The sequence below is a fragment of the Hyperolius riggenbachi genome, chromosome 3 (genome assembly GCF_040937935.1).
Source record: "Hyperolius riggenbachi isolate aHypRig1 chromosome 3, aHypRig1.pri, whole genome shotgun sequence".
Lineage (NCBI taxonomy): Eukaryota > Metazoa > Chordata > Amphibia > Anura > Hyperoliidae > Hyperolius > Hyperolius riggenbachi.
Window position 1 is genome coordinate 227,606,230 of NC_090648.1, and position 19,861 is coordinate 227,626,090.

Below are 19,861 nucleotides of genomic sequence, written 5' to 3' on the forward strand. Positions count from 1 at the left end.
GTCTGACCTTTCTCCCTTCAGTGGAACGTCTCCCACTGGAGGGTTATCTCTGAGGCTTGCCTCTCCGAGACGCCTGCCCCAAGCAGACGATTACTGCTAGGGGTCGAGATTCCTCACTCAGCCTGGTTAGAGGATCTCACTCACGGGGTTCCCATTCAGAGGTAACCACACCTCTTAGGAATTACCTCTGTGATATTACTGTCTTTATTGTGTTTCTCTTGCTGAGGTGCCCAGAGGTTAGCAATATATCTGATTATTGGTGAGTCTGCAGATCACCAATAATCGGGTATATATCTGCATTCTTGGTGATACTGCAAGTCACCAATAATCGGATTCTCTCTGTGTGCTGACATCGATCATGACAATATCTCTCAACAGTGTTATGGTTCTGTCGGAGGGTCTTAAGTTTCCGCTCCGATGTAATAGCCAAATCGGGATCACCGTATATAACTGCCATCGCTTTGAAGAAGTCTTGCACAGATGCCAAAGCCTCATGGTCATCTGGAAGACTATAGGCCCAAGATTGTGAGTCCCCTGATAATAATGTCTTTAGTAAAATGACTCTCTGCCTCTCTGACCCTGAAGCCCTAGGACATAAATCAAAATACGAGAGGCACCGATTTTTGAAATTCAAAAAAATCGGTCCTTTGCTGTGAGAAAACGTGGAAAAGCCACCGCGTGTACTCAGAACAAGGCGGCTGATTCCGCGTCCAACGCGGCGGTTGGTACGCGTAGTAGTATGGCAGAACGCTGAGAAACCGCCGCATGCCTTGATAGCGGTGCGGCGGATTCCGCGTCCAGCGCGGCGGGTGCTTTACATCACATGTCTGTTGTGGCTGGGACTGATAGTCCACACAAGTTCAGAAGGACGCGCGTGCGCGCTGAGAGGCAGAACTTATATGAAAAGCCAGAAGGGAGTCAGCTGACCAAGCCGGTCAGCTGACAGTAGTACCACTTCCCATTGGTCCAGCACTTAGGGGAGGCGCTGGAGAGCGCTTTACTATATATACTGGGTGCTGGTCATTCTCTGGTTGTCTGCCGTTGCGATCACTACGTGGAAGCACTCAGACCTTATTGTCAGAATCTGTGTTATCTCTGTTATACTTCAGACTAGTTCCAGGGTGTTGATGATCAAGGACCTCACACCCAAAGATTAGGAATCTGTGTTATACTTCAGACTAGTTCCAGGGTGTTGATGATCAAGGACCTCACACCCAAAGATTAGGAATCTGTGTTATCATTCTGTTATACTTCAGACTAGTTCCAGGGTGTTGATGACTACGGAGCTCACACCCAAGACTAGGAATTAGCTTTACCATCCTGTTAATCTTCAGACTAGTTCCAGGGTGTTGATGATCAAGGAGCTCACACCTATAGACTAGACATTGTTGATTATTTGTTATGACCTTCTGCTTTCCTGACCTCTCTTCTGATCTCTGATTTGGTACTTCGCTATATCTGATACTCCGTTGCCAAACCTTGCTTGCCTTAAGACTCTGAATCAGTCTCTTCCACTGTATCTATCTGTCTGTCTGTTGCCAACCTGGCTTGTCCGACCTCGAGAACTATCTCCTCTGTTTAGAGATAGTTCACAGATCTGTCAGTGACACTCCACCATTGGTGTCACTCACACTCTGGTCCTTCCCACTCTCAGCCTGACTCCTCCCCTTGGGGAGCCTCAGGCCATTGGAAGGAGCTTGTTCTTGGGCAGTATCTCTTACTGCCTCGCACCCTTGATACGGGTGCTGTCCTCAAAGTATTACTGTTGCACCAAACACTCATCTTACTCAGGTGTCCAGAGGTTAGAGATATATCTGATTATCGGTAATACTGCAGATCATCAATAGTCAGGTATATATCTGTATTCTCTGTGATACTGCAGATCACCGATAATCAGATCCTCTCTGTGTTACACCGATCGTTACAGAACGGCAGACCAAATGCAAATGGACGCACTCACCGGCTGTCTGGGCACACTTACCACTTCGGTGGATAACATCAACCAAGTGCTGGGTAGTCACCGGGCGTTAATTGACGCTTTGTCCGGGTCTATACAAACCCTCCAGACAGCTGTGGATGAAGTGCGATCTCCTCCTAGCACAGACATAAGTATGCCTGTAACAAAGAGATTGATGTAGGATAAGCAGCAACCCAAGTAGTAACTACTTGAGACACAATGCCGGTGCCTTGCCTCAGCTGGATTGCTCATACAGCTCGTACACCATCAAACATGACAAAAGAGACGGCACTCCACTGGCTGCAATCAAGATGCTGTGTATTCACGAACAAGAACTTCTTGTTCTTGTTCGTGAATACACAGCATCTTGATTGCAGCCAGTGGAGTGCCATCTCTTTTGTCATGTTTGATAAGTATGCCTGTACCGGAAAAGTTTTCTGGTCACAAATCTGACTTCCGAAATTTTAGGAGTAGAGTGTTATCATACTTTGAGTTGAGACCTAGATCCTCAGGAACTATGGCCCAAAGGGTCACATTTATTAAAACTTTGTTATCAGGTGATTCTCAGACCTGGGCGTACAGTCTGCCCGCCGGAGACTTAGCCCTGACCTCTGTGGAGGAATTTTTTAAAGCCATGGCTATAATATACGATGATCCAGACATTGCCTCAACTTCTGAGCGGAAGCTCAAACTGTTACGTCAAGGCAAGAGTCCGGTTGAGAAGTATGCTGCTGAATTTAGGAGGTGGTCAGTATCAGCCAGGTGGGATACCTTTGCCCTTTTAGATTGTTTCTTATCAGGGTTGTCAGATGAGGTCTCTGATCTTATGTTAAGTCAGCCTGAACCTAAGTCCATCGATGAGGCCATTTCATCGGCCATCAGAATAGATCGATAGCTGCGCTATCAGAGACAGACCCGGGGTAGAAACTATGTGAGAATGGTATCCCACGCTGCGCCCCCTGTGACTCCACCTCCTCCCGTTTCGCCTCCACCTGAGCCAATGCACATTGGCCGGTCAAAGTTGTCTCAAGTGGAGCGGAAACGCAGGATAGCAGAGCAGCTTTGTCTTTATTGTGCAGAGGGGGGTCATGGAGTACAGAATTGCCCTAAGAAATCGGGAAACGCTACTGCCTAGGAGTAGTTGGGGGTAATACCCTAGGCGTACAATTTTTACCCCTAGGTGATGAACGATTGCTTCTTCCTTGTAGTATTTCATGGGAGGATAAATCTGAAGTCACTGAAGCCTTTGTTAACTCAGGCTCAGCGGCCAATTTTATGGATTACGAATTTGCAAAAAAATTGGGTATTCCGCTCACCCCGGTAAAACCACCTATTCAAGTTACGGCAGTGGATGATTCTCCTCTGCAGACTAACAGTCCTTTGTCGCAGACTCCAGAGGTGGGAGTCACTATAGGGGTGCTGCATAGGGAGAATTTGCATTTTTTTGTGTTACACATGACAACCTCCACGATCATTCTTGGCATGCCTTGGTTAAAACTTCACTCCCCTCAGATTAATTGGGCCACTGGTCAGCTAACGAGCTGGTCGTCCCATTGCTTTCATCATTGTTTAGCAAAGGTAACCTTGGGCCAGACCAAGATTCACATGGAGGGGGTGCCGGATCAGTATTCTGAATTTTCAGACGTGTTTTGTCCGAAATCAGCCGATAAACTTCCTCCACATCGCCCTTTCGATTGTCCCATCGATCTCCGGTCTAGTTGTATGCCCCCTAGAGGTCATCTCTACAATTTGTCTGGGCCGGAAAAGTTGGCCATGCAGGAGTACATCCGTGAAAATTTAGCTAAAGGGTTCATTCGCCCTTCCCGGTCACCTACTGGAGCAGGTTTCTTTTTTGTAAAGAAAAAAGACGGAGGCCTACGGCCATGCATTGATTATCGGGGTCTGAATAAAATCACAGTAAAAAAATCGCTATCCTCTGCCTTTGATAGACGATTTATTTACTCAGGTCACCAATGCTAAGATTTTCTCAAAATTGGATTTGCGGGGTGCATACAACCTGGTGCGGATCAGAGAGGGCGATGAGTGGAAGACGGCCTTTAACACACCCGATGGGCATTACGAGTACCTGGTGATGCCCTTCGGGTTGTGTAACGCTCCGGTTGTCTTTCAGGAACTCATTAATGAGGTATTCAGGGAGGTTTTGGGTAAATTTGTCCTGGTATATCTGGATGATATACTAATCTTCTCAGATAACCTCTCAGAGCACAGGGCTCATGTCAGATTTGTGCTGCACAAGCTAAGACAGAACATGCTTTATGCTAAATTGAAGAAATGCATTTTTGAGGTAACATCTGTCGCCTTTCTGGGGTACATAATTTCTACCTCGGGCCTTTCTATGGACCCTGCCAAAGTCTCTGCTGTCCTGGAGTGGCCTCAGCCAGTAGGACTGAAGGCTCTCCAGAGGTTCTTAGGGTTCGCAAATTACTATAGAAGGTTCATAAAGGGGTACTCCACAGTCATTGCACCCCTCACCAGTCTCACTAAGAAAGGGGCAGATACCAACCACTGGTCCCCCGAAGCTTTGGCTGCTTTCTCCACTCTAAAAGAACTATTTTGTTCTGCACCCATTTTGAGACACGTCGACACATCCTATCCCTTTATCGTGGAGGTGGATGCCTCAGAGGTCGGGGTGGGGGCTGTGCTGTCTCAGCGCTCTGGGTTGCAGGGAAGATTACACCTGTGTGCCTATTTTTCTCGTAGGTTTTCACCAGCAGAGAAAAACTACGATATAGGCAACAGGGAGCTCCTAGCCATTAAATTGGCCTTTGAAGAATGGCGTCATTGGCTAGAAGGAGCAGAACATACGATTACAGTTTACACTGATCACAAAAATTTGGAATACATTGAGGGGGCTAAGAGATTGAGTCCCCTTCAGGCTCGATGGTCACTGTTTTTCTCGAGATTCAGATTTGTAATTACGTATACTCCGTGTAGTAAAAACATTAAAGCAGATGCTTTATCCAGATGCTTTGAGCCAGAGACAACACAGCCCTCAGACCCAGAGACTATTATCACACAGAAAGTGGTATTGGCAGCCACAGAGACCTGGAAGAACTGGATGGAGACTTTAAGTCCCTTCCAGCAGGATGTTCCTGAGGGGAAGCCTGAAGGGGTCATGTTTGTACCATTGCCGTTTCGTCTCCAGATATTGCAGATGTTCCACTCCCACAAAAATGCTGGACATGATGGGGCCGCCAGAACACAGGACCTTGTTGCTAGGTGTGCTTGGTGGCCTTCATTGGCAACTGACTGCATGGAGTATGTGAGAGAATGTGCAGTGTGTGCAAAAAGCAAACCCTCCCGTCTGGCACCTGTGGGAACATTGCAGCCTTTGCCCACCCCGAGTGAACCATGGACCCACTTGTCCATGGATTTTGTGGGTGAGCTCCCAAGGTCTGAAGGCATGTCGGTCATTTGGGTGGTAGTCGACAGATTCAGTAAAATGGCCCATTTCGTGCCCCTGAAAGGACTCCCCTCTGCCCAGGAGTTGGCCGATCTTTTCATCATGAAGAAGAGAAGAACCGAGAGCCCGATATGGTGTAGTATGTCAAGGTAATTGGATAATTAGAAAGAGTATGAATTGTATACTCACAAACCAGGGTTACCTCCAGGCAACCACTGTATAGGCAGGTGAGGAGATTAGCCTGTCCTCACTCAGGAATAAGAAGTCGCTCTCTGTAGGCTTGAAAAACAAGAAGGGGTATCCCCCTCCACCAAAGGTGGATACAATCAGTATTATGGTAGAGAACAGAGGCGCCAAAAGGATAAAAACAATATTTAAAAGTTTTAAAATTATTGCTTAGGAGGCAGTGGTGGACTCACTTCCCACAAGCAGACACAACAACTGTGTATTCACAAAAGGCCTCTGAGGCGCCAGGTGCTATCTGGACATACTGCTGTTGTGTGCTCCTTCCTGTAATTGCCTGATGAAGCAGGTTTGACCTGCGAAACGCGTTGCGACCTTATTTGGAGTATACCAATAAATGTCCCTTTTGTGAATACACAGTTGTTGTGTCTGCTTGTGGGAGGTGAGTCCACCACTGCCTCCTAAGCAATAATTTTAAAACTTTTAAATATTGTTTTTATCCTTTTGGCGCCTCTGTTCTCTACCATAATACTGATCTTTTCATCATGCACATTTTCCGGCTACATGGCATCCCGGAAAATATAGTGTCAGATCGGGGAGTCCAATTTGTTTCTAAATTTTGGAGGGCATTTTGTCATCAATTGGGTATGGAACTGTCGTTTTCGTCGGGCTACCACCCACAGACCAATGGTCAGACCGAGAGATTTAACCAGTCACTGGAACAGTTTCTAAGGTGTTATGTCGCGGATGCGCAAAATGATTGGGTCAAGTTCTTGCCGTTTGCAGAATTTGCACACAATAATTTGAAAAGCTCTTCCTCTGGATTCTCTCCATTTCAGGTGGTAACTGGAAAGTTGCCTAAGTTCTCCCCACTGCCAGTAGCTTCCACTCCGTTTCCAGCTTTGGAGGCTTGGCAAGAGTCATTTAAGAACATTTGGGGGATCGTGAAAAAAAATCTAGAGAAGGCCTTTCAGAGTCAGAAAGGTCAAGCTGACAAGAAACGTTCCATAGAGTGGAAGTTCCAGCCAGGAGATTTGGTCTGGGTGTCAACTCGTCATTTGACTTTAAAACAGCCTTCGCCCAAGTTAGGACCCAGATTTGTGGGCCCTTTCCCAGTAACCAGGAAAATCAACAATGTTACTTATGCCATTGATTTTCCTGCCAGCATGCGTGTGGTAAGATCGTGCCATGTATCCCTGCTTAAGCCAGCAGTACATGTAGGTTCCACTCCTCCTCCTCCTGTGATGGTGGATGACCAACCTGAGTTTGAAGTGGAAAAGATTTTAGACTCACGTATAGTACAGAACTCGGTACAGTATTTGGCTCACTGGAAGGGTTATGGCATAGAGGAAAGAACATGGGTACCTGATTGCCGCATGCATGCGGATGAATTAAAGAAGGAATTCCACACCCTACATCCTGAGAAATCGGGTAGGAGCTGTCCGGAGTCCACTCCTCAGGGGAGGGGGGTACTGTGAGTAAACGCGGAAAAGCCGCCGCGTGTACTCAGAACAAGGCGGCTAATTCCGCGTCCAACGCGGCGGTTGGTACGCGTAGTAGTATGGCCGAACGCGGAGAAACCGCCGCATGCCTTGATAGCGGTGCTGTGGATTCCACGTCCAGCGCAGCGTGTGCTTAACATCACATGTCTGTTGTGGCTAGGACTGATAGTCCACTCAAGTTCAGAAGGACGCGCGCGCTGAGAGGCAGAACTTATATGACAGCCAGAAGGGAGTCAGCTGACCAAGCCGGTTAGCTGACAGTAGTACCACTTCCCATTGGTCCAGCACTTAGGGGAGGCGCTGGAGAGAGCTTTGCTATATATACTGGGTGCTGGTCATTCTCTGGTTGTCTGCCGTTGCGATCACTACGTGGAAGCACTCAGACCTTATTGTTAGAATCTGTGTTATCTCTGTTATACTTCAGACTAGTTCCAGGGTGTTGATGATCAAGGACCTCACACCCAAAGATTAGGAATCTGTGTTATCATTCTGTGTTATACTTCAGACTAGTTCCAGGGTGTTGATGATCACGGACCTCACACCCAAAGATTAGGAATCTGTGTTATCATTCTGTTATACTTCAGACTAGTTCCAGGGTGTTGATGACTACGGAGCTCACACCCAAGACTAGGAATTAGCTTTACCATCCTGTTAATCTTCAGACTAGTTCCAGGATGTTGATGATCAAGGAGCTCACACCTATAGACTAGACATTGTTGATTATTTGTTATGACCTTCTGCTTTCCTGACCTCTCTTCTGATCTCTGATTTGGTACTTCGCTATATCTGATACTCCGTTGCCAAACCTTGCTTGCCTTAAGACTCTGAATCAGTCTCTTCCACTGTATCTATCTGTCTGTCTGTTGCCGACCTGGCTTGTCCGACCTCAAGAACTATCTCCTCTGTTTAGAGATAGTTCACAGATCTGTCAGTGACACTCCACCATTGGTGTCACTCACACTCTGGTCCTTCCCACTCTCAGCCTGACTCCTCCCCTTGGGGAGCCTCAGGCCATTGGAAGGAGCTTGTTCTTGGGCAGTATCTCTTACTGCCTCGCACCCTCGATACGGGTGCTGTCCTCAAAGTATTACTGTTGCACCAAACACTCATCTTACTCAGGAGTCCAGAGGTTAGAGATATATCTGATTATCGGTGATACTGCAGCTCATCAATAATCGGGTATATATCTGTATTCTCGGTGATACTGCAGATCACCGATAATCAGATCCTCTCTGTGTTACACCGATCGTTACATTTGCCCAGAAAATCTCTCAGGGAGGGGATGTTTGGGCTCTGAAAAAGGTGGAGATGACACTGGTACAGTTGATGGGGAGGTCTTTTGTAAGGCCTCAGATAATTGAAAAATCTGGGTCTGTTGAGTGCTGACCAAGAGGGACAATCGGTCAACAGTCGTCACTAACCCCTCCATGCGACTGACCAGTGCATCCATAATAAGTTGGTCTGCTGTTCTGTAACGGTTGGGTGTAGCAACTCAGATGTCTGATTATATGGTGATCTGCAGAATCACCAATAATGCAGACGCTATACCTGATTATGTGGTGATCTGCAGAATCACCAATAATACTAGTATAGCCTAAAGGGTGCTAAGAGTGAAGTGCTTGGTGCAACCGTAATGTAATAGTTTGGCGAGACCTCACCAGAGGGGCTGGTGACGTACAATCAGTACACTGACTGTATAATAGCGTACAAGCCCCAGCAAGCTGGAGATACTGATACTGAAGAGATAGGATCTCCCGAGGAGCAGTTGATTCAGACTGTACTGCAGCCTAGTGATCACCTGAGGAGCAGGTGATTAAGACGGTACTGCAGCCTAGAGGACACCTGAGGAGCAGGTGATACAAACAATACTGTAACTAATGATCACCTGAGGAGCAGGTAATTAAGACTGTACTGCAGGCTAGTGAATTCCTGAGGAGCAGGAGTTGCAAACAGTACTGCAACTAATGATCACCTGAGGAGCAGGTGATTCTATACTAGAATCCCTCACCAGAGGCTAGGCCCACTGGCGAGGACAGAGTGGTCAGACAGGCTAAGTTCGGCAACAGAGAGGTGAGTATCGGTACAGAATCGTGAGGCAAAAGGATAACGGGTAAACAAGCAGAGGTTCAGCAATAAGTCAGATAGGCAGAAGTACAGAATCAGCGAGCAGATGCAAGGTCAGAGTATAGCCAGAATCATACACAGATAATCAATAACAATATAGCAATATCCTAGTCTAGGTGTGAAGTCCTTGGTTTCAACACCTGGGATCTAGGTCTGAGCGCTAACACTAAAGTTACAACAGCAGACGAGGAAGGACTGAAGCCCGAAGGCTTAAGAAGCAGAGGAGACCCCACAGGCACGCCCGCCGCAATCAGCCAATCCAGGGCGCCGTGAGTCTCCTGTGAAGTCAGCCGACCAGCAGGTCAGCTGACGCCTCTTCTAGCATAAAGGTCCTGTCTGCGCGCACGCCCGTGCGAGACAGCGACCTTATGGGCAATAGAAAGCCCCGTCCTCGGCGTCCTAGACGCCAGAGGGACGGGCAGGAGCACGGGAACAGCTGCGGCAGCGGTGCTGTTCGCCGCTGCTGTCGCCCCCCCCCCCAGGTTACATCCGTCCTCGGCAACCCAGAAGCCGGTGGAACGGGCGGAGACACGGAGGCAGCTGCGGCGGCGGTGCTGTTCGCCGCAGCTGCCACTATATTTGTTACAATAAGACACTCTATTTCCTTTTTTCATCTCTATTCATTTCTATCTACCCAGTCTGTCTGACTGGCTGGTATATATACCTGTCGGATGTAAAGTATATTTGTGTGTATAGTTTTAGAATAAAACTAACAATTGAATCGTTTCAGTCTTGCACCTGTTTCTGACCATCTGACCGTTGCTTAGAACTCTGCCTCACAAGAGACACACTACCGAATTCTATTAGTTTTTATAAATTGTTGATCTCCTATCTAGGTTGTAAAATTAGCATTTCTTTCTTTTAGGAGTAGCTAGGTGGATTCTGTCTCCTCCATTTAACCCAGACAGTGGTGGCAGCAGTACCCGATATCCAGTGATTAAGCGATAATTTTATTTTAACTATTGTATATACAGTACAACTGAGATTGTATCAAGTATGGGCACACCAACCAATCTTAAAAGTTTACTACACTCATAGTGAAATCGCCTCCAGAAGTCTCTAGTGAATGAGACCTGCATGGCGACTGTGGCCTAGTAATACGAGATTGGTGGGTGGGTGTCACATTACATTGTTGGCAGCAGGGTGACCAATATTTAACGTCAGTCTGTTCACTGTGTTTCAAGCCTTTCGGGTACAGCTATTCCCTGAATGGTTCACGGTAGCAGATTGGATTGATTTGGCGTGCTTTGTCACGTTATCATCTGTGATCCAGCAACCGGTCTTTTTAACGTCAGCTTGCTCACAGCCTTTCAAGCCAACCGATGTGACTATTCCCCGATAGTAACTGGAGCAAGTTAGACGGGACATTGGTGCTGAATCGTCACAGGGGACTATATATTTACTCACCTGGGGCTTCTTCCAGCCCCTAGAAGTCTATTAGGTCCAGGGGCGTAACTAGAAATCACTGGGCCCCCCTGCGAATATTTGGATGGGGCCCCCCCATAGGTGCCAAATAATCGTAATGGGGCAGCATTTCACTGTAAATTAATTGTAAAGTGGGCAGCATTTTACCAGACAATCGTAATGTGGGCCAGAAAATCGTAATGTGGGCAGAGTTCACCAGAAAATCGTAATGTGGGCACCAGTCACCAGAAAATAGTAACGTGAGCAGCAGTCACCAGAAAATTGTAACGTGGGCAGCATTCACCAGACAATCGTAATGTGGGCAGCGTTCACCAGAATATCGTAATGTGGGACAGAAAATCGTAATGTGGGCAGAGTTCACCAGAAAATTGTAACATGGACAGCATTCACCAGACAATCGTAACTTGGGCAGTGTTCACTAGAAAATCGTAATGTGGGCCAGAAAATCGTAATGTGGGCAGCGTTCACCAGAAAATCGTAACGTGGACAGCATTCACCAGACAATCGTAACGTGGGCAGTGTTCACCAGAAAATCGTAATGTGGGCCAGAAAATCGCAATGTGGGCAGCAGTCACCAGAAAATCGCCATGTGGGCAGCAGTCACCAGAAAATTGCAATGTGGGCATCAGTCACCAGAAAATCCTAATGTGGGCAGCAGTCACCAGAATATCGTAATGTGGGCAGCAGTCACCAGAAAATCCTAATGTGGGCAGCAGTCACCAGAAAATCCTAATGTGGGCAGCAGTCAGTCACCAGAATGTCGTAATGTGGGCAGCAGACACCAGAAAGTCGTAATGTGGGCAGCAGACACCAGAAAATCCTAATGTGGGCAGCAGACACCAGAAAATCGCAATGTGGGCAGCAGTCACCAGAAAATCGCAATGTGGGCAGCAGTCACCAGAAAATCGCAATGTGGGCAGCAGTCACCAGAAAATCCTAATGTGGGCAGCATACACCAGAAAATCGTAATGTGGGCAGCAGACACCAGAAAATCGTAATGTGGGCAGCAGACACCTGAAAATCGTAATGTGGGCAGCAGACACCTGAAAATCGTAATGAGGGCAGCAGACACCTGAAAATCGTAATGAGGGCAGCAGACACCTGAAAATCGCAATGTGGGCAGCAGTGACCAGAAAATCGCAATGTGGGCAGCAGTGACCAGAAAATCGTAATGTGGGCAGCAGACACCTGAAAATCGCAATGTGGGCAGCAGACACCTGAAAATCGCAATGTGGGCAGCAGACACCTGAAAATCGTAATGTGGGCAGCAGACACCAGAAAATCGCAATGTGGGCAGCAGACACCAGAAAATCATAATGTGGGCAGCAGACACCTGAAAATCGTAATGTGGGCAGCAGACACCTGAAAATCGTAATGTGGGCAGCAGACACCAGAAAATCGTAATGTGGGCAGCAGACACCAGAAAATCGCAATGTGGGCAGCAGTGACCAGAAAATCGCAATGTGGGCAGCAGTGACCAGAAAATCGCAATGTGGGCAGCAGTGACCAGAAAATCATAATGTGGGCAGCAGGCACCTGAAAATCACAATGTGGGCAGCAGACACCTGAAAATCACAATGTAGGCAGCAGACACCTGAAAATCACAATGTGGGCAGCAGACACCTGAAAATCGCAATGTGGGCAGCAGACACCTGAAAATCGCAATGTGGGCAGCAGACACCTGAAAATCGTAATGTGGGCAGCAGACACCAGAAAATCGCAATGTGGGCAGCAGACACCTGAAAATCGTAATGTGGGCAGCAGACACCTGAAAATCGTAATGTGGGCAGCAGACACCAGAAAATCGCAATGTGGGCAGCAGTGACCAGAAAATCGCAATGTGGGCAGCAGTGACCAGAAAATCGTAATGTGGGCAGCAGGCACCTGAAAATCACAATGTGGGCAGCAGACACTAAAAAAAAAAAAATGCACCTGTGAAAAAAAAACAATTCACTTACCTGACAGAAGTCTTCTCCTCTCCCGGCATCTCTGGCTCGCAGCTCCCCGAGTCCTCCTGCAGCACATCTCCCGCGCTGACAGGCAGAGTGCAGGGCTACGGCAAGATGGCTGCCGAAGCCCTGTACTAGAGACACAAAGTCTCCAGTGTAGGGCTTCTTCGGCGGCCATCTTGCCGTAGCCCTGCTCTGCCTGCGACTATGCAGGCTGCTGAAGCGGGGCTGCGGGGAATGAACTGGCGCAGCGTCTATTAGACGCTGCGGCCAGTTGAGCACCTTGCTGGGGGGTCCAGAGCAGCGCTCCCCCCACGGACAGTGAGCGGGCCCCAGAGCAGCCCCGGGCGGCCGGGCCCCCCTGCGGCTGAGAGAGTCGCATCCCCGGTAGGTACGCCGGTGGTGACAGCCTTTCCTCCTCCGGGCCCCTGACTTGCTAGGGGCCCCCCTGCAACTGCAGGGGCTGCAGGGTCTATTCCTACGCCCCTGATTAGGTCCCACAGTGCAATTCTGCTCTGAGCCAGGCCTCCGCTCTCCCCTCTGTAAGATCGCAACCTGCACCCGGGATCTTCTGCACATATGCAGGTGCGACACTGCCTGTTGTAACCGTGCTCCCTTGCTGGGAGCATTCTGCACTTGCGCAGTTCAAGTCTCATGGCAGCGCGATCACGAGAGGTGCACACACGCATGTGCAGGAGATCCCAACCCGGCCAAGGGGTGCGATCTTTTGGAGGGGAAAGCAAAGGCCTGGCTCAGAGAAGAACTGCTCCATGGGACCTAAAAGACTTGTAAGAAGCCCCAGGTGAGCAAAACTTTTATTTTTCTAATTGATGTATCCTTTAACCTCCCTGGCAGTATGATACCTTTCTTATTTTAGAGTCTAAAAGTGGTACTATTTTTTCATGTGCTTTTAGCATCTAAAAGCAAAAAAAAAAAATCATGCTGCCACAGTCTTTGCAGCAGCCCCGTCTCTCACTCACCTCCCTGGGATCAAGCACTGCAGTTCTTCCTCCGTCCTCCGGGTGGCGCTGTAACCCTATAGTGAGATTGCTGGCTGTTGTCATGACAACAGTCGGCAATCTCACCCACCATTTGGATCGCCCAGGAGGTGAGTGAGAACACGCGCTGTGCGCAATGCTCTGCATGGGCCTCCTGGTGGCTACCACAAGTGTAGCTCGGGGTTACCACTCTGAGCTGCGGTTTTCCACCCCGAGTCTAGCTCGGTTACCGCTAAGGGGGTTAAAGTGGTATTGTCACCATAAAAATCAAATTTCAGCAGCAACTGGTCTGAATGTATTAAGTGATAAAGATGCTAATCCTGCATTCAAAACTTTCAAAACGTTTTCTGCTGTTATGATTTGGAGTTATCATATACCTTAGGAGCACTGGCTCTTTAGTAGTCGGTGCCAAAGAATTGCATGCTGGGGGTTCTTTTTATCTATAATATATTCCTCCTCTTCCCTTTATTTCCCTGCCTGCTGCTTATCTGAAACCTGATCCCCTAATCACTTGTGTTTACAAGCAAGGCTGAGGTGACTCAGCGATTGGAGGAGACAAGAAAAAAAGTAAAGGGCAGAAATTACATCACGAGTTAGCCTTTACTGTGGGCAAAAGACATGGCCCCCACCAGGAACAGAATTCTCGTCATTTACTATATAACATTCACTGATTTCAAAACGTGGACAGTACAATACATGTTATGTAAGTAGATCAAGTATTTATCTACTTATATATGTGTTTTTTTTTTCCTTGGAATAGTATGGCTGATCCTACTGCTTTAAAGAGAATCTGTATTGTTAAAATCGCACAAAAGTAAACATACCAGTGTGTTAGGGGACATCTCCTATTACCCTCTGTCACAATTTCGCCGCTCCCCGCCGCAGTAAAAGTGGTTAAAAACAGTTTTAAAAAGTTTGTTTATAAACAAACAAAATGGCCACCAAAACAGGAAGTAGGTTGATGTACAGTATGTTCACACATAGAAAATACATCCATACACAAGCAGGCTGTATACACCCTTCCTTTTGAATCTCAAGAGATCATTTGTGTGTTTCTTTCCCCCTGCAGTTCTCATGCACTGAAGTTTCAGGCTGCTCTTTTCTTCCTGCAAACAGCTTTGCCCTTGTCTGTAATTCCTCAGTATGTGAAAGCCCAGCCAGCTCAGAGGACGATTTATCCAGCTTGTAAAAGAGAAGAGAGAAGCTGCCCTAATCTAAATCATACACAGGCAGTGTGCATAGAGGGGCCTGGAAGGGGAAGTTCATAGCAGAACCACAACACTGAAGAACTTGGCAGCCTTCCAGATACAGGCCGACAAGTCTGACAGGGGAAAGATACATTGATTTATTACAGAGACTGTGATAGTAGAAAGTGCTGCAGTGAGCCAGAGCACATTAGAATCGCTTTTGGAACTTGTAGGATGATAAAAAACAGGATGCAATTTTTGTTACGGAGTCTCTTTAAAGAGACACTGAAGCGAAAAAAAATATATGATAAAGTGAATTGGTTGTGTACTATGAATAATTACTAGAAGATTAGCAGCAAAGAAAATATTCTCATACTTTATTTTCAGGTATATAGTATTTTTTCTAACATTGCATCATTCTATAATATGTGCAGATTACACAACACTCAGCATTCAAAATGAGTCTTTCAGAGCAGTCTGTGAAGTAATGACCTCTCCTCTAGCAGAGGAAAAATAAATAGTCCAGGAACAGTTGAGATAATAAAAGTCAGATAACAGCCCTCTCCATGACTAACTTAGTCGGAGAGCTTAATGGCTTGTTTGCATAGAGATAACAACTGGAGTTTCTCAACTCTTCCTGTACTGGAAATAATTAGACTGATGTATCTGATCTTAATGTTTTATTTCTTAGCTGTGCTACACATACAAATCATAATATCATCATTTTTTTTCGCTTCAGTGTCTCTTTAAGGACCAGAGACTTTCTGCCACAAAAACAGAGCTTACCAATGTCATGCTGCACGGACCCACCACTCTTGCCACTCTCCTGTCGCTGAAGCCCACTCATGGTTAAATAGAGGATATCTGAGGGAAAAACATTTTGACATATTTTTTGGTGAAAATGTCCCACTCAGCAACATTCCATTAAACTTAGTTTTTGATTGTCCTCTTCTTTCCTCAATCCATCCCCAAGTGACTGAAAACTGACTGTTCATAAGTTAATGTTCAAACTATATGCAAATAGTATCTCGGGATTTATCAGACACGCAACACAGGTGACGAGGAGTAAATAGAACTGTTTGGAGCAGCCACAGCACAGGTGAATTTACAGATGTGCTGCTAGGACTTGCTTCAATAGGAGGCTGAAGTATAATAATCTGTGGGAAGCAGGAAGAGATAGGACCATGCAGCAATCTGTGCACCAATATTACTGGACATAATACAAACAATGAATAATAATCATCGTTATTATTATAAGAACAGATACACTGCGCTTGAAAAAAGGTATGAAGAGCCCTTATGCTGGGAATACACGGTTAGATTTTGAACCATTTAGATGGCTCGATAGATAATTTCCGACACGTCCGATCTTGCGCCTGATCATTTCCGCGCTCGATTTTGCACGGGGAACAATGGGAAGAAGAGAAAAAAATGAATGGAAGATAAGAGAATTGGATGCAAAATCAAGCGGGGAATCGATCGGCCGGGAGAATTGAGCCTCAAAAACGTACTGTGCATTCCCAGCATTACACAGGATTTTGGGATGATAAAACCGTTTCAAGTGAGTCACTGCAAAATTACGTTAATCTGTGCTGCCATCTTCTGGTGATTTATGTGTATTTACTAGCACAGCTTAAAGGAAACATCGGAGCAACAAGATGTACTTACCTGGGCTTCCTGTAGCCCCCCCATGGCAGCCAATCTGTCTCTCGCTGCAACTCTGCTCCCAGCCGGTGTCCAGGGGCCCCCTCCGTTGCAGATACCGACCGGCATCTACTGCTCATGTGGGAGCAAGCGGCCACGCCGTTTGTGAGCATGCTCACGTAGCCTTGAGCATTCTGCGCAGGAGCAGAAGTACTACTCCTGTGCAGAATGCTTCCCCCGACGGGAGTGCGACCCAGAGTGGCACAGCCGCATGCTCGCGCAGGCACAGAAGATGCCGACCTGGCGAAGTCGGCATCTGCAACAGAGGGGACCCCGGGCCAGAGCTGGGACAAGGTCCTACAGCACCCAAGGCTGAGACACCAAAGTGCGCCCCTCCATCCCTGCCACCCCAGCCAATCACACACTGATTGCTATTAGACTAAGAGGCGCCACAGGGCCCGCAACCTCCCCAACACCTTAAAGCCAGTGGTTACCTATTTAAAAATTAAAAAGTCAGATACTCACCTCAGGAGAGGGAAGGCTCGGTCCTAATGAGCCTTCCCTCTCCTCCCCCGGTGCCCTCGGTGCTGCGCTGGCTCCCCCGTTCGCGTCCGCCGCAGCAGGGACTTCGGAGGTCTTCGGGAGCACCCGGGCTTCCGAAGACGGGCCGCTCCATTCTACACACGTGCGAGTGCGTCATAGAGGGCGCTCGCGCATGCGTAGTATGGAGCGGCCCGTCTTTGGGAGCCTGAGTGCTCCCGAAGGCTTCCGAAAGCTCCCTTCGGCTGCGGAAGTGGCAGTGTAGCAGGTAGAAAGAGGGGGGATCTATTTATTTTTATATTATTACCTGGTCAGCAGCTTTAAATAGAGGCGCTGCTGATACAGGTTTCTTAAGTAAGGGCATTTTGCCCTTAGTTGTAATGTGTGGGTAGGCAGAGCTGATGGCTGAGGGAAGGTTGCTAAGCAACCAGAGACACAAGCTGGGGAGCCGTTAGGGAAGATATAACAGCTTTCTGAGGGGTTGAGTTGGCAGTTGGAGCAGACAGGAGAAGGGGAAAGATGCAGCAGGCACAGCTGAAAAGAAGCAGGCCAGACGATGCGATAGCTGACATTTTGGGAGAAAATTTCTGAGCCATGATGATTCTTCAATCCTCCATAAGATAAGCCAGCCATCAGTCCTGTAAAGCTGACAAGGAGTGGGAAAGCCAGGAGAGAGATTTCAGACAGTGGAAAGAGAGCCAGACAGATGATAGCCAGTGATTCTTGACACTGAAGTGCTGGAAAAGAAATCGTTCAAGATGACACGTATGAAATGTGATCAATGTGTTGATAAATCAGCATGCCACAAGAAAGATTTTTAAACATTTTTAATTACAGTAAATTTGGCTCTGGTAATATCCCCCACTTCTGAAGTGTAGTGTTAGGAGGCTGAGAATTCAGAATTACCCTCCCTACTGTGATGAATATAATCTCACTTGTATTTTATTTTGATTTTTATAAGTGGCCTGAATGGTTGCTGTAATGGGAAAACAGTTGTGTTATGGAAGACAGAAACTGCATATTACCCATATACTAGGCCTGAGACTAAGAGATAGTGAGATTGAGAGGAAAGTGAATCTGCTTAACCTTCCTGGCGGTAAGCCCGAGCTGAGCTCGGGCTATGCCGCCGGAAGGCACCGCTCAGGCCCCGCTGGGCCGATTTGCATAATTTTTTTTGTCCTGCACGCAGCTAGCACTTTGCTAGCTGCGTGCAGTGCCCGATCGCCGCCGCTACCCGCCGATCCGCCGATATCCGTCGCGCCGCAGCCGCCCCCCCCCCCAGACCCCGTGCGCTGCCTGGCCAATCAGTGCCAGGCAGCTCTATGGGGTGGATCGGAATCCCCTATGACGTCACGACGTCGTTGACGTCGGTGACGTCATCCCGCCCCGTCGCCATGGCGACGGGGGAAGCCCTCCAGGAAATCCCGTTCTTTGAACGGGATCTCCTGATCGCCGATCGCCGGCGGCGATCGGAGGGGCTGGGGGGATGCCGCTGAGCAGCGGCTATCATGTAGTGAGACTTTGTCTCGCTACATGAAAAAAAAAAAAATTTTAAAAAAAAGATTTGCTGCCCCCTGGCGATTTTTTAGCAAACCGCCAGGAGGGTTAAGGAAATGAGCTACTGTCCTGTCCGCTAGAGGCCTATCTTAACCTCTTATAGCTTACTGACTTTACCAAAGTAATAAATGCAGGAAACCATTTCGTTTTGGTTATTTTATGTGTGGTGCACAAGATAGTGCGAAGTTATATTGGAAGAAATACTTACCTATGGGAAGAGTGGTCCGACTGGATTCCTGTGAAAGAAAGGAGAAATGATTAATATGTCCATTTACCAGTAGTGTTGAAAGATTTAGAAGAAGTACCTGTTAATAGACTGTTTTTTTGGCAATAGACTGGTCCTGCAAAAGAACAGAAGAGATTACATACAGGAGCGGCAGAAGCTGAGATTTATAAAGAAACTGTTGTGTTTTTATTTTTCTGCTGGTTTTTTTGGGCAAGCATATTGAGTAGTTTTGCTCATAAGAACAAGTGACGGAGTTATTTTTTTCTTCTTATTTAATTCTAGTAACCTTATTAATTTACTAAGAATTTAGTAATTCACTAACCAATTTTATTTATTTTATTATTTATTATTAACTTATTAACCAACCAATTTATTAACTCCTAACCATCTAACTTATACATTTATTCTTCTGGCTTTTCCTAAGAAACGGCTGAACAATTGATCAAGAAAAATAGCCAGAATAATTGATCAGACTGAGAACAAAAAAAAAAAAACAAGAGTACTCTATTTACTATTGAGTTATGAAAGATTTTGCTGATCAGCAAACTTAGAGGTTAAAGTACTATATAATGGTTTTGTCAGGGAAGCATTAAACTGAAATTACTTTAGTATTCAGGGTTGAGGAAATCTAAATAAGGTCCATTTTTCATTAAAGTGGGTGGGAACGCTGAGAAAATACTTACCGGGTGGGAAGGTTATGTGTTATTGTTAACCAGTTGTTTTCCTCCTAGCTTCCGGAAGTGTTTTATAGAAAGAAGACCAGAAGATAATAAGAAGACTGTGATATTAGATTGTGTTGTTTGTAATTCTCATTGGTTACATGGAGTAGAAAGTGTATTTTTTATCTTTTATTTTGAATAAATCTTTTGAATTTTACAACCTGCATTGGTGTCTGTGGAGTTCTCCTTCAGTTGGCGGTTTGAAACCGTTTACAGCAGTATTTGACCGAACTGGTCGAATACTGTCACGGGGGATCCTGCGCGGGACCGGGCACCGGGAGAGGAGAGGGAAGGCTCATTAGGACCGAGCCTTCCCTCTCCTTAGGTGAGTATCTGACTTTTTGATTTTTATAATGGTAAACATTCACTTTAATATCTAGTTATCTGGCTTGTAGTCACTGCCGTGTATCCCCTTTTCTTATTTCT

General features: G+C 46.8%; 1 long non-coding RNA gene across 3 annotated transcripts in view; it reads right to left on the bottom strand.

The window, feature by feature from the left end:
- Positions 1–19,464, bottom strand: part of LOC137563453 (uncharacterized) — a 120,742-nt gene extending 101,278 nt beyond the window's left edge. For 2 of the 3 annotated variants that reach the window (XR_011030357.1, XR_011030355.1), the window contains exons 1-4: positions 19,400–19,464; positions 18,796–18,831; positions 18,699–18,726; positions 15,536–15,613 (exon numbers count right to left, since the gene is read on the bottom strand). This is a non-coding gene — a long non-coding RNA (uncharacterized lncRNA). Of the gene's footprint in view, positions 1–15,535; positions 15,614–17,240; positions 18,164–18,698; positions 18,727–18,795; positions 18,832–19,399 lie in introns of those variants that run through there. The other variant, XR_011030356.1, reaches the window with a different exon arrangement.
- Positions 19,465–19,861: the final 397 nt, after the last annotated feature.